The following is a 13205-nucleotide window of genomic DNA, read 5'->3' on the forward strand; positions in this document are numbered from 1 at the left end:
CTTCCCGGGCAAGAGGGGTCTTCCTTGGGGGCAGGAGGTGCTGCCTTCCCGGGAGGGTGCAGGAGGTTTCCGGAGTCTCCCTTGGGGGCACAGACACCCCACCACCCGTCGCAGTGAGGCCGCTCTGGGGAAACAGCAACTTCCTCGCAACCCCGAGGGCTGCAGGAGGGTCTGGCGGCCCAACGTGTGTGAGGTGGTTCTGTCAGAATGCAAAGCGGTGCTCTGGAAGAAACGCGGGTGACAGGTTTACAGCAGTCTTCCTTCCCATACAGGAGTATGGTGTCCATTTCTGAAGTAAACCTTGTCGTGTGTACTGTGCATAAGTGCTTATGCTGGGACAGAATGGATAAGGTCAGCAGCCTTATGCTGCAAGGGTGGAAAAGCCCTTTCAAAGTACTCACTAGTGTCTTGGATTAATGTGGTAAAGAGAAAACCTCAAAAACCCTGGTCCCAGATCTTGGAGGGTTGTTCGCTGTGAGTTGTCTTCCAGCATCAGAGTTCTCCTATTCCTTAAACTTCTCCAAGAATGTGGAAAAGCTCTTAGGAAACTCGTTGGGAATTCTCAGCCACATAGCACCGTGCTGGGTGCTTCAAAGGTGAACAATAACACAGCGTGTGTAGTAAAGGACTGGCTTATTTGGGGATTCTGTTACACGTTCTCCTCTCATCTTTCACAGATGAGGCAAACAAAACAAGTACTCTGGAGCAGCCTGAGTACGATTCAGCAAGAACATCTTGCGTATAAGGATCAACAGGAAGAGAGGCACAGGGAAACTGCAGGAAGAAGAAGGGGTAAATAAGGCTGACCTCAGAGCACTGAAATGTGTCTGAAAGATGGGAGGTTTCGTGTTGGAAATAATTTGTAAGAAGGTGCATTTTTGCGTGATGATTGAACAGGTTGAAAACTGAATCTCAGTGTCAAGACTTCTGAGAAAGGAAGTGCTGACACCAAATCAAGACAGAACCCAGGTGTGGACAAATAGTTCAGCTATGAGGGGAATGAGAAAGAGGCAAGAGTTTAACTGTTACAGGGATGGATAATGGGGAATATTATGGCTTTGAGTAGGGATTTCTTGGTGGGTCACAGCTTCTGGAATTGGCTATGCACGGAAGGCAAAAATAAACATGTTTCTCATGGACGTAAAATATATCTTCAGATTCATTTCCTTTTAATGCCATAATGTAACATCCTCCCATTCATTTCTAAAATCAATTAATTCCGTAAGTAATCACTTTTTCATGAGCTACATGTAAATTTCACACTCAGCTTGCTAACTGGAGTCTCCTCTCATCTGGGAAATCAATTTTTAAGAGATCTATTTTTATTTACATTTAATAATTGCTTGCATTTGGTATACAGATAGGTGGCAATTGATGAATGTATTGATATTAGATACTCATTGCCACTTGTTGTAGGAAGGTGTTAGACCATTAGGCTGCATGATATTTTCTTAATGGAAGCAAATCTGAGAATGCTCCAAATACTGAAAAATATGCGACATCTTTGTGACCTGTAAATGTGTATGTTTGGTAGGGATACATTTTCAGAAGGCAAGTTTAATTTCATGACAAAATGTGTATCCAAATGTTGTGCTTCTTGTTTAGTATCCACAAGACGATTTGCGGCACACACTGGCAGTACTGGTGCACACAAATGAAGTACTCAAATGTTCACCTGCGTTTCATTTTATAATTGCAAATTCATTACATTTGTAATATAAAAAGCCAAATTTCAGGATAATCTCAGGTTCTCCTGCAACAAATTCTGACTTCGCACAGTTCTTCCATGAGAAAAAAGGTGGAAAGAGCTCCTCCCTGGTTTTAAGCAATCCAGAAACATTTGTATTTGTAAAAGGTCAGTGATTGCTGAAGCTACAAAAGAGGTTGTTGGCTGCTGGAGAGAATTTGCAACTTAACTGCTCTTCCTTGAAACGTTTTCTGGAGTCTTTTTATCTGATGAAGAAAGGAGAAGGCAGCACACCCTTGTGACCAACACTGATGTTCCTGCATCAGATTTGTGAGGGCTGCTCTTGTGTCCAAAACTTGATTCAGTGTCGAATTCTTCTCATGCCAATTTTCTGTTCCCCATTGAGCAAATATTCAAATAATCTGATTTATTTCCTTTTGGTCAACTGATGTAACATCCTTTCTCACTTGAACTCCTGTCCTGAAGACCTGCCAAACGATGACTCTTGTGAATCAAGTGAGTCATGCCTCTGAGATTCCCATGAAACATCAAATAAGTGCAACACTCTAATTGCAGGTTAGGTGTTTGTCATGCTGTTATTGAAAACTACTTGACCTTTAGAAGGAAGGCCTACTGCAATTAGATGTAAAATCAAATTTCATTTGGATTTCAGGATCTCTATGAATTTTCAGGTTCTAGGTGATTATATTGCTGTTGCTTACCTTTACTTTCTGCTGTTGTATATTTACAGATACTACTTTGAGTCCTGGTTGTTAGTTTGCTTTGTCAGATGTATTGTCTTGTAGCAACAGGAATATGAGGCTTCTGCCTTGGGAATCTCTGTAGAGCAAAGCATAAGGTCTGCTCAGGAACTGAAAGCAGCAGCTCTGGTGTTTGATCTTTCTGTCGTTACTGTAGAGTAACTGAGAGTGTATAGCACTGTGGTATTTCTAGTTCATAGAATCATAGAATAGTTAGGGTTGGAAAGGACCTTCAGATCATCTAGTTCCATGGGCAGAGATACCACATACTAAACCATGTCACCCAAGACTGTGTCCTGAGGTAGTCTTAAGCAAGTTTGCTTCAGAAGGGGATATTCTGTATATATGGGTAACCAACCTGTGCTGGTGCAATTTTTACTTCTGGTACTGTTTAGGATGGACTCTTTGTACCACCACCATGTTCAGCAGCGTGCACTGTATCAAGCCTGAACAGAGCATGTTTCCACACCTTTGCATTATTTTCAGGTAGCAGCACTGAAAGAGAGTGCGCTGCTAATCTGCAGGTAAAAAGTATTGCCTGTTATGTACAAAACTCAGCATTGTTTGAGTTCCTTTTAAAACACTCTTTTGAAGATTAACTGTAACAGAAGTGGTCAGATTTCTCAGAAGAGCTGTAATGCCTGTGTACATGCCTTGTCCTCACAGTGGAATCCTCAGAGAATCCTAGAATGATTTGGGTTGAAGGGACCTTAAAGCTCATCCAGCTCCAACCCCTGCCACAGGCAGGGACACCTTCCACTAGAGCAGGTTGCTCCAAGCCCCTGTGTCCAACCTGGCCTTGAACACTGCCAGGGATCGGGCAGCCACAGCTTTTCTGGGCACCCTGTGCCAGCGCCTCTCTGTACTCATAGTAAGGAATTTCTTCCTAATATCTAATCTAATATTCTAGTATCTTTCTAATATCTCATCTTCAGACTGGCTGGAGGTGGAATTGTTGGGCTTCAGCACACAGTGGAGACACATCTCCAGACACGGTGTCCTAGACACTGGGATTTTCCCAGATGTGCTTGAAGCCATTTAGCTAATGATAAATAATCATGTGTATTCTTATTTCCACACAATATACACAGTTTGCTACTACAGAAATGGAGCCTACTACAACATAAATTATGCATTATTTGCTGTTTCTTGTTTTTTAGGAGTAAATGAGGACATGAGAAACTACTTCTTGAGCATGGAAATATGCTACATTTTATCCTTTTGAGACAGTGTTTTGGAAATATGTCGAAATCATCAAGAACTGAATTCTTGTTTAAACATAATGGAAGGCCTTATTGTATTAGATTACAGTCATTGTGTTAGTATAGTATCTACCTTGTATTCATTTTTGCTAACATGATGAGAACTTTTTCTAGCATGTTTATATTTTAATACAATAAAATAGTGTTAGAAAAGAAAATTAATATGATTTTAAGAGAGGTGTAAAGACAATAAAATAAACTGTAGTTTTTTCCCTAAACTTTTAATTTATTGCTAACTTAAATACTTTTTATTAATCCTTTAAAATAATGATATTTAAATAAGCATTTAAAGTCAGTTAAAAGGATTACAGAGGGTTTTTTCCTGCAGGTAAGACCTAAGATTTAAGCAGGTGTGCTCAGATGCTTCTAAATTTGCTTGTTTGAGAGCACTACATAACTGAGCAATGCAGGATGAAGCCCCGAGCTTTTACTTAGAGGATTGTCATACCATTATTTACTATGTCCTTGTTCCTCTGGGGTTTGCATTTTGATGAAACTTCTGTCCATAGATACAGAAAACAACTGCCTGTGGTTGTAAGCAGCAGCAGCACATGAGCAAGTTGCTTTGTCTACTGTTTTAAAACAGGCACCTCTAATGTACTAGCACACAGTTAATATCCAGGGAGGAAGTAAGACCTTTTGTTCAAGATTCCTCATTGAAACCTGGGAGATCTGCACTCAGTTGTCATCCTTAGCAGGATTCCTGTGAGGAATGAGCAAGATAATTCCAACTTTAGTACCTCACAGGTAGGAAGAGTTTTCATCATCCTTGTCTATTGCAAGCATAAACTCTGCAGGTTTTGATCCCACTTAGGCTGTTCAGGGCATTGACAGGCACTGGCAAGGGCTGCATTAGAAGGCTAAAACTGTCAGACCAGCTTTCAAAAGGTCAGCCTTCATAACAGATGTTACCTTCTACTCAATTGGGGATCTCTGGTCAAATGATTACACGATGACAGCTTTCAGTCCTGTAATTTGCATGGATTAATTCTGACTATGACCATTGAATAGTTTGGCAGTTTAGAACCTGACTCAAAATCAGATCAGATTTTGCTTCAGGAGCAGTGAGACTGTGGATGTGGATAGGGAAGAGGGGAATGAACACAAACAGGTAGAGAAGATTCAACCAACTAATTTTAAATTGCCACTAAAGGACTGTGAGAGATTTTAGATATTGTGTCAAGCCAAGGAGCAAATAACAATCAGACTAATTAATTTTGTGTGTAACCATACCAACCTTAACCTAACTTGCTTGAGTACCAGCAATGGTAGGGCAGCAAGAGTGTGAAGCTCACTTCTCATTAAGTGCCATAGCATTTATTCAGCTACTTGTGCTTGCTGACCTGCCCCCTGTGTTGCTACAAGTACATTTGTTACTTTGAGTATGGGATATGTTTTATGGAACCTGCAGCCATATAGTTCATTGCAAGGTAGTCATTGCCCCTATCTGAGGGTCTTCACCTAGTGATCCAAACACGTCAATCCTAATTTCAGTGCGATGAACACAAAGTCCATATACCAGACTGGGATCTTGGATACATTTCCTCTGCTCTGGCAATAGAAGAGAAACACCTTTCTCTATCTATATCACCTATGTATATCACTAAATGAAATACCATCTGACTGATTTTCACAAGAAGAGTCAGCAGTTTTCTCAACCTCTCTCTTTTTTGCACTGATTGGTGCTATTTAGAAGCGCAACAGTGAGCCTTAGAGCTAGGAGTTTCTTCTTTGGCACTTGGATATAGAGCTAGGGCAAGTCATTTAACCTCTCTTTCGTTTAGTCTGTGAAAAAAATAACACTTTTAACTACTTTTCAAGGTTATTAGGTAAAGTTAATTAGTTTAGTATTTGTGCTGCAATAAAGGTCTATGTAATTGGAAAGTCTTATAAGAGTTTCGATCTTTTTAGCTTTCTTTTGTGTTGATTTAACTTTGAAGCCTTGATACTGCGTACCATATTTGAAATGTGCTATTGTTGCATTTATATAAATAACAGCTAATGTTTCAAGCTACTGTAACGTACCTATTTAATCTCTGTGTGTACCAATGCCCTCTACTGGGTTGAAACAGAATTGCTCAGCAGTGGGTACTGCTGTTCTGTATGGAGGAAACTGTAACATTTCAGTAATTTTCCCTTTGAGAGTGGTAGAATTTTGGTTGTGTGTCCAGGCTGCCCGTGAAGTGCAACTAGAACTTGCACCAAGGGCAAGCTGACATCTGGGGGAGTGGTGATGTGCTACACCTATAGTACCTATAGTACCGCACCAGCATTTTTGTTGCCTTCTGCATGTTTTTGTTTCACTGGATTTGCTATTCTTGCCATGAATGACAGGCTCATAGGTAGCTATCTTGAGAGGGAAGAAGACACTTACCTGAGACTCGTTCAGTACAAAGCTGCTGGGTAGATGTTCTGTCAACACAATCCACCTCTCTAAGGAGCCTCTCTGCTCTTCAGCCTGGTCCAGGGCCTACCTTAGAAGGCAAGGAGCAGTTGTGTTGACAGGCTGAGGTATAAATCACCCTTGAGGCACAGGATCCGCAGAGGTAATGAAGTGCCTTGAGAAAAAAGTCTGAACTATCAAGGGATGGATCCGCTCCCCCTTGCCACAAACCAGAGGTCATGTGGCTGAGGAATGTGTATCCAAAGATAGTGCTACCTTCAGAGAACTCTACTTACAGGTAAGTAACTCTTCTTTAAAGGAGGTATCTTTGTGTGGCAGACTGTTTATGGGAGCAATTTGAATTGAACTTTAAATGAAAAAGGCATATCTCTGTAAGTGGTAATAATTTTAGTCATCTCGCTGTGGCTAGGGGTTGTGGAATTCATTAGCACAGATTAACATATAAAGTGGGTGAGATATCTAATAGCAAACGTAGAGGTTTAGGGACCTTAATTCATCACTGAATGAACAGCGTGTACAGTATTAGGGACTATGAAATTTTTAATTTACACAAAGTGTCCAAGAATATAGGGAATAAATTTAAACCCAAAACAGATAATGGAGCTGTGCCCTGCCTAGCTGGCAAGTTGAATTGTTTTTACACTGAGTGAAGAAAGCTAATTATCCCAAGCACAAGGAGACTGCTAAAAATAATAAGATTATAAAGAATAATTTGCTGATATAATTACAACAAAATTGGGTACACACAATCGTCAGATACATGTATTGCTTGACCTGGGCGAGAAAGTGAAATAAATCCTTCCTCTATAGCCTTCGTAAATTTGTTTTTATCATCTCCAAGTGGTGTTTGCACAGGCAGCACAATTTGCATGTGTAATGTGGCTGTACAAATTGACAACAAGTAAATTATTCAAGGAAATAGGCTGGTCGTGGGTCTGAACTATCTCGCAAAGCCTATTCATTTTGAAGAATCACTGAGACGTGAAGCTCATACATCAACCATTTTCTGACAATCCTCAGACTTATTGTCTCCTAAAATGTCATTATGGCTATTATTTATGAAGCTAATTCATTTATTAATATATATTTAACTCTGACTTGTCATGCACCTTAGCAGGCATTCTGTGCACTGCATATTTTTGAATAGATGAAAGAGTTTTGCATGCTTTAATGATTACTGTAAGCTGCTATAGATTTATAGAATGCAGCTTTATTATCTACTTGCATTAATACCTTTTTGTAACTTTTTTTTTTTCCTTAAGGCCATCAAATATAAATGGCAAATGACATATCCAAAAGATGGTATAAAAAGAGATTTTCTCTGAATTTGTTGAAATTTTGAACAAAATGAGGTAGCTAACTGTGAAGGCCTCATTCATTTTCGAGAGTATATCACGATTATGTTGATTTTTTGGTGTGTTTTTCTAAAAGGTTAGGATGAAATGTATAAATTTAGATGTTTATTATACTTTTCTCTTTGAGGACAAGTGGCCATCTTGTACTCTCGAGGGAGTACAGTTTAGAGAGGGGGAAACACAGCAGATGGAATATAGATCTATCCTGCTATAGTATACATAGATTATAGATAATTTCCCTCATATAGAACAGTCCTTAGGAAATGAACAGTGCAGAGAGTATGGATAATGAGGTTGCCTATGGTTCATGGATTTTTTTCATCTTGATTCACTTATCTTTAGGGCATATTAAAAGACACAGGGATCGCAGTAACCCTTCTCTGACATCTGCAGTGTCAGGAAATTAAAAATTGCAATCTACTATGAGAAACATATTTGGGATAGTTCCAAATTTTATTACACACAGAATTCAGATTACACTTGTAATTATAATAACAAATTGGCTAATTTAAATGCATAGTTATTAGGCCTGTATGGTCAGTGAGACTATTTGCAAGGGCCAATGGTTGCAGTTTGAGGCTACTGGCCAGTAGTCTAAGAACTGATTGGGAAGTTATGAGCTTCTACTCTCAGGATGCACTAGGAAGTAATAACTGTGGGATTACATTATACCATTGAAAGGAGAGTCTATGCATAAGGAGGTATTTCATATTGTATCTATCTTTACCTTATAATCTTGCAGAGCTATCTATGTTCTTTATGGTCAGAGCCATTTCACCTTAAGCAGGAGGAGAACGCAAGGAAGACTTCAATGTTCAGAAGTCTGCAAAACAAAGTATTACCAACTCCTTACATAGCAGGAAGGTCGTTTGAAGCTAATGTTATAATGGTAAATACTATAGATAGTCATATTGGAAAACTCACTTGTTACGTTGTATTTTTAAACTTCTTCAGAATATTAATAAAATAAAAAGATGTATTGGAGCAAACTCAAGTGAGAGAAATAAAGAGGCTGTGAGAACCAACTCAATCCAGACAAGAGCAAAGGAACTAGATGTGCTTCTGAGTATGTGAGGGGAATAAATAAAGCTTTTCTGTGTCTGAAAGTCAGTAAGAACAGTAACATTCTGTGCTTTGAAAATAGAATCTTTTGTTTTCCAAACTGTGCTGTCACTTTTCGTACTTGCAACTTCAGGTGTCTGCCTGGAGACCTCTTAGAAGGTAAACCCAGACTTGTAGAATATTTGTTTTTTTAACTAAACCTGGTAAAGTGATATAAATTTGCCCTACAGTAACTCAAAATGTTTTAAGATTGACAAAATACATTATTGAACTTGTGCAGATTAAATTTAAATATCTTTTGCCACTTGAAAAACTCTACAGTATAAATATTGATTGGTCTTTCTTGAAGAAAAATGGTGTTTGATTCAGTAATGAATGCCTTCATCATCTGTGAACTTGCCAGCCAGTTTTAACTAAGAGAAGTAGATAGACAAACTCCCTGTAGGTTTGTTGACTATCGCCGGCTAAAGATAGAAGCTGAAATTACTGCTGCCACTGAATCAATGTGGAAGACTGATTTCTAGCATATTTCGTGTTAGTTTACAATTAATGAGAATATTTAGTTAATCTCAAAATGTCTTGCTAAACAAGGAAATTCATTGAGTGTTTCCTTTTTACATCGGAACACGTTACAGAATTCCCAGCTATATTTTTCACAAGTAAAGCAGAATTTGAAGAAGAGATTGACTGAGTTGTTTAGAAAGAGCTTTTTGTTTTCCTCATCCAACAAGAGATGACAGACTTCTGCAAAGATACTGTGTGGCACACTAGACTCTAGCTCATACCATTCCTGTTTGCAGTAGTGGAGCTACTTTTTCCTTTGCCAGAGATCAAAATTTCACCTGCTGCATAAGATATTCATTCATCTTTATTCAGTAAGCTGTAAAATGCAGAGTGTAGAGAAGGTGCAAATCTGCTTGGTAGTTCTGGACAAAATTTTTCAGCTGTGATTTTCTGAGTGGCTCAGCTGTACAGCTGCAGAATGATGTGCAAGGGAAGTGCCCCATCAGAGTGCCTGTGCAGCTCTTGCTGCTGCTGCTGCTGACACTAATCCATATTCCACTTCTAAGTTGGCTGCTTCTCAGGGAAACGCTGCTGCTTCAACATCTTTTACTGCTGATCCTGCTTTACATTTTTGGAACAACCCAGTAATTCTCCCATCCTCTTTTCTAACCAGAGAAAGTAAACACAATTTATTCTTTCATGAAACAAAGTTTGTGAACCATAAAATCATTATGTAGTCTAGCAGCGATGCCTTGTGCTGTGTTTAAGAGTGTTAGTATATCCTGTGATAGTTAGTCTTTGTTGGGCTACCATGGTATCAGGCCATATGGATAGGCAAAGTGACAAACTTGAGATCTTCCAATGTGTTGGGTCTCTGTAAGTTAAAATAACTCATTTTACTGTAGGCAGTATGTCACAAATATGCCAGCAGATACCCAGAGAACTGCCTGTAGCTAGCTGCTTGATAATGCCTTGAAAGGGGGGGCATCCTGAAAGGACGTAGTGTGAGCAGCTTCTAGATGCTATAGTTGCTGCAACCAGCTTAGCTATCTCTACCTCAAAACAGCTTTCCTCTTAACTATACCAAACGTGTATTTTGGAGAAGAAGGCTTGATCTCTCTTATTAAAAAACAAACAAACCAAGAAACAGGCTTATTCATTCTTTAGCACCCTTCTTCTGATGCTGCCACACTATCAAGCATTATAATCCATTGTGGAGCTAAAGGATGCTAACCATCAATATACCAGAGGAATGCAATAAGAGCTGAGTTGTAAACCCCACTGCTTAATCCCAATCAAATTCCAAGTTAAATGATCCTTTTTGCCCCCTAGACAGATGACACTTTCTTCTCTTTAAACACTTACACAGCATTGCCAGGTGCTGATGGTTTCAAAAGTAGTGGTTCCATATCAGCAGTGGAAGTTGACATGCCATGTTGGGACAGCATAGTCTGTAAAGAAGGTAAGGTAATTGGTGTGTATATTTGGAGGATGAGAGCCTACTGAACACACACTGTTAAGTGGGTGCTATTTATTTTATTTTTAAATATCTGAAATGGCCTTCGATTAGAGATAAACACTTCAGAGGAAATATTTGTTTAAATAAAAGAGGAATTAATGGTTGGAAATCAACAAGCGTTTTGGACAATGTGTCTTCGTAGTTCTACATAGATATTGTCAGGCAGATCATAACAATCTAGCACATTTAAACTATAGTTTTATTGTATCTCATTATTTTTCAAGACTGATTTTCCAAAAGCTTGGGGTTTGGAATGGTTTGAAAAAATTAGATGTGATACTTACAATACACAGAATCCTATTCTTTTCTCATTAAATGTTGTCTTGTCTATTTTCAGTTTACAGTGGGCTGGTTTCCAAGAGATAGGTATAGTTTAAGAGATGAAGACATCATCTGTATCATCCCTTATCTCTTAACAGCTCATCATTTGTAAGTATCTAGTATATGTTCTTCATCTCTTTTTTTTTGTCCCTTCAAAACTGCACAGCTTTGGTCTGTTTCTTTTTTTGCTGAGGAAATGAATGTTTTGATAAGGGCCCAGTAAATCAGTGCTGAGTACTCTGAATTCTAAATTTAGTGTTCTCTAAATTCTTAGTATATCTAGTTACATGTATTTCAAAGTGTCAGAGAACCCCAATCACATATTTTCTATATATTGAACTGTGTGTACACAGCAGAAGTCTATCTGATGTGGATTTCTGTTTTGTTTTGCATTTTTTTAAGATTTGTACCTTCCTTGCTGCCCACTGTTTTACTATGGATAGCTGTCAGTGAAATTGATTCTTCTAGCCTGACTGTTTTGGTACATGAATCAAAAACAGTCTGGTTTGTATCAGGCTCTTGATGAAACTCAGAAATACTGAAACTGGTTGGCCTGTCCATTAGGGTCCCAAATTGAATCCAGTGCTGTAGATAAGAATCCCGAAGAATGGATGCCTCTTTTAAGTTGCAGGCAGTACTTGGCAAATGAAGTATTATTTCCTAAGAGTGCTATGGATTTCTTCATTACCTGGCTGCTGCATTTTGCAGGTGGTTGGGTCAGCAGCAAGACCTATGCAGCAGTATGTAGCTGGCATATGTAAATGTGTAGTTTTTGCATTTGTGAGTTAATCATCAACAAGAAATTGATTTTAGCAGCGATGGGATAGGGAGGACTCGAGTACAAAGTTAACCGTGCTATTTACACTTCTCTTTCTACATGTCCAGTGTCAAATTCTTTTTCATGTTGGAAAGCTGGATTGCCTCTCCTATGGTTCTTTCACACACCCAAATTGCCGACTTCTTCGTAATAAAGAATTCTTGAAATATTTATTGTTTATGAGAATGCAGATGATAGAGCATGTCTTGGAAGTAAAACATGCAGTAAATAAGTCAAAAGTGGTAAGAGTGAGATGACAGTGGTGCTGAGACACTGAATGCCTATGTAATTTGTTTAAATTACGTTGGGTAGTGACAGGTTTCTGTTTAAACATGACTCAATCTGACTTTCTCCAAAACTCAAATGAGATTGTACAGAGAATTTAACTTTTCTTTTTTTTTTAATGATCTTTAAATTCTTTTTCCAGTTTGAGACTCAGATGAGGAAAAAGTCAAAAGCACAAATTGCCAGGGCCTGGAATTTTCCACTTTGTTGTGTAGCAACGTGGTATGTGACGAAGCAGAAAGATTTAGGTATACAGCAGCCCTCTTAGTAAGTATGAACTTTAAACTATTTGTATCTCTGAAATGCTCTGCAAGACATAAATTCTCCCTTTAAGGCAGTGTCACTTTGACTGTGTCTTAAAGGACAAAATTCAAAAGCAAAAATAATTTTGGAAAGGATTTGAATGCCTGAGGAGTAATGACAAAATTTTCCTGCAAGGTGCAGTTCCCAAGAATGGTGTGCCTAATAAATAGGATACTTCTGGCTTGCAGACTATTAACAGGCATTTAACCCATGATTGGCCAAAAATGTTGATCATGAGTGTCTCAGGAACTCTTCATACAACAGAAAAATGTTTTGCCTTTACAGCAGTGGTATTCATACTGATGTTTATTCATCTGAGCACTCTTCTAGATATTTCATATTTAAAATGGGAAAAATATGAACAAAAAAAAAATGGTAGGGGAAAAAACAATTACCTGTGCAAAAGCCCATGCATTGGAATAAAAAGCATTATCCACAGCAGTCACTTTCAGAAGCCATATATGCTATATTTTACCTTCCTGAAAGATACAAATGTACTTGAGATTGAAATATTTTAAAACATGCTAGGACCAAGATGGATTAGGGAGAAATGATATCTTTAACAGTCCTCTCTACTGAATAATCCACTCCCCTTACCGTATACTTGGTTTCCACTAATTCACATAGGAAATGTTTGGAGATGGTTGCTAAACTCAATCCTGCCCCACACATTATTATTGCAGGCCGGTACTATTTGGTATACTAATCTCAATAATACGTATGTATATATTTTCTTAAACTTCCAGAGTCATGTTTCTAGGCATTTGAAGCATAGATCCCATAGGATTATCTAAATCTGACATTTATCTGGGTAAAAGCTAACACATAAAGTGTCATAGCTAATCACATGTTTTTTATACTTTTGCTTGGAAAAGAAAGAGTACTGGAAGTGACACACTAACAAATAATACATAATCTGTACACG

Source organism: Nestor notabilis, unplaced genomic scaffold (assembly GCF_000696875.1).
Source record: "Nestor notabilis isolate BGI_N333 unplaced genomic scaffold, ASM69687v1 scaffold9722, whole genome shotgun sequence".
Taxonomy (NCBI): domain Eukaryota; kingdom Metazoa; phylum Chordata; class Aves; order Psittaciformes; family Psittacidae; genus Nestor; species Nestor notabilis.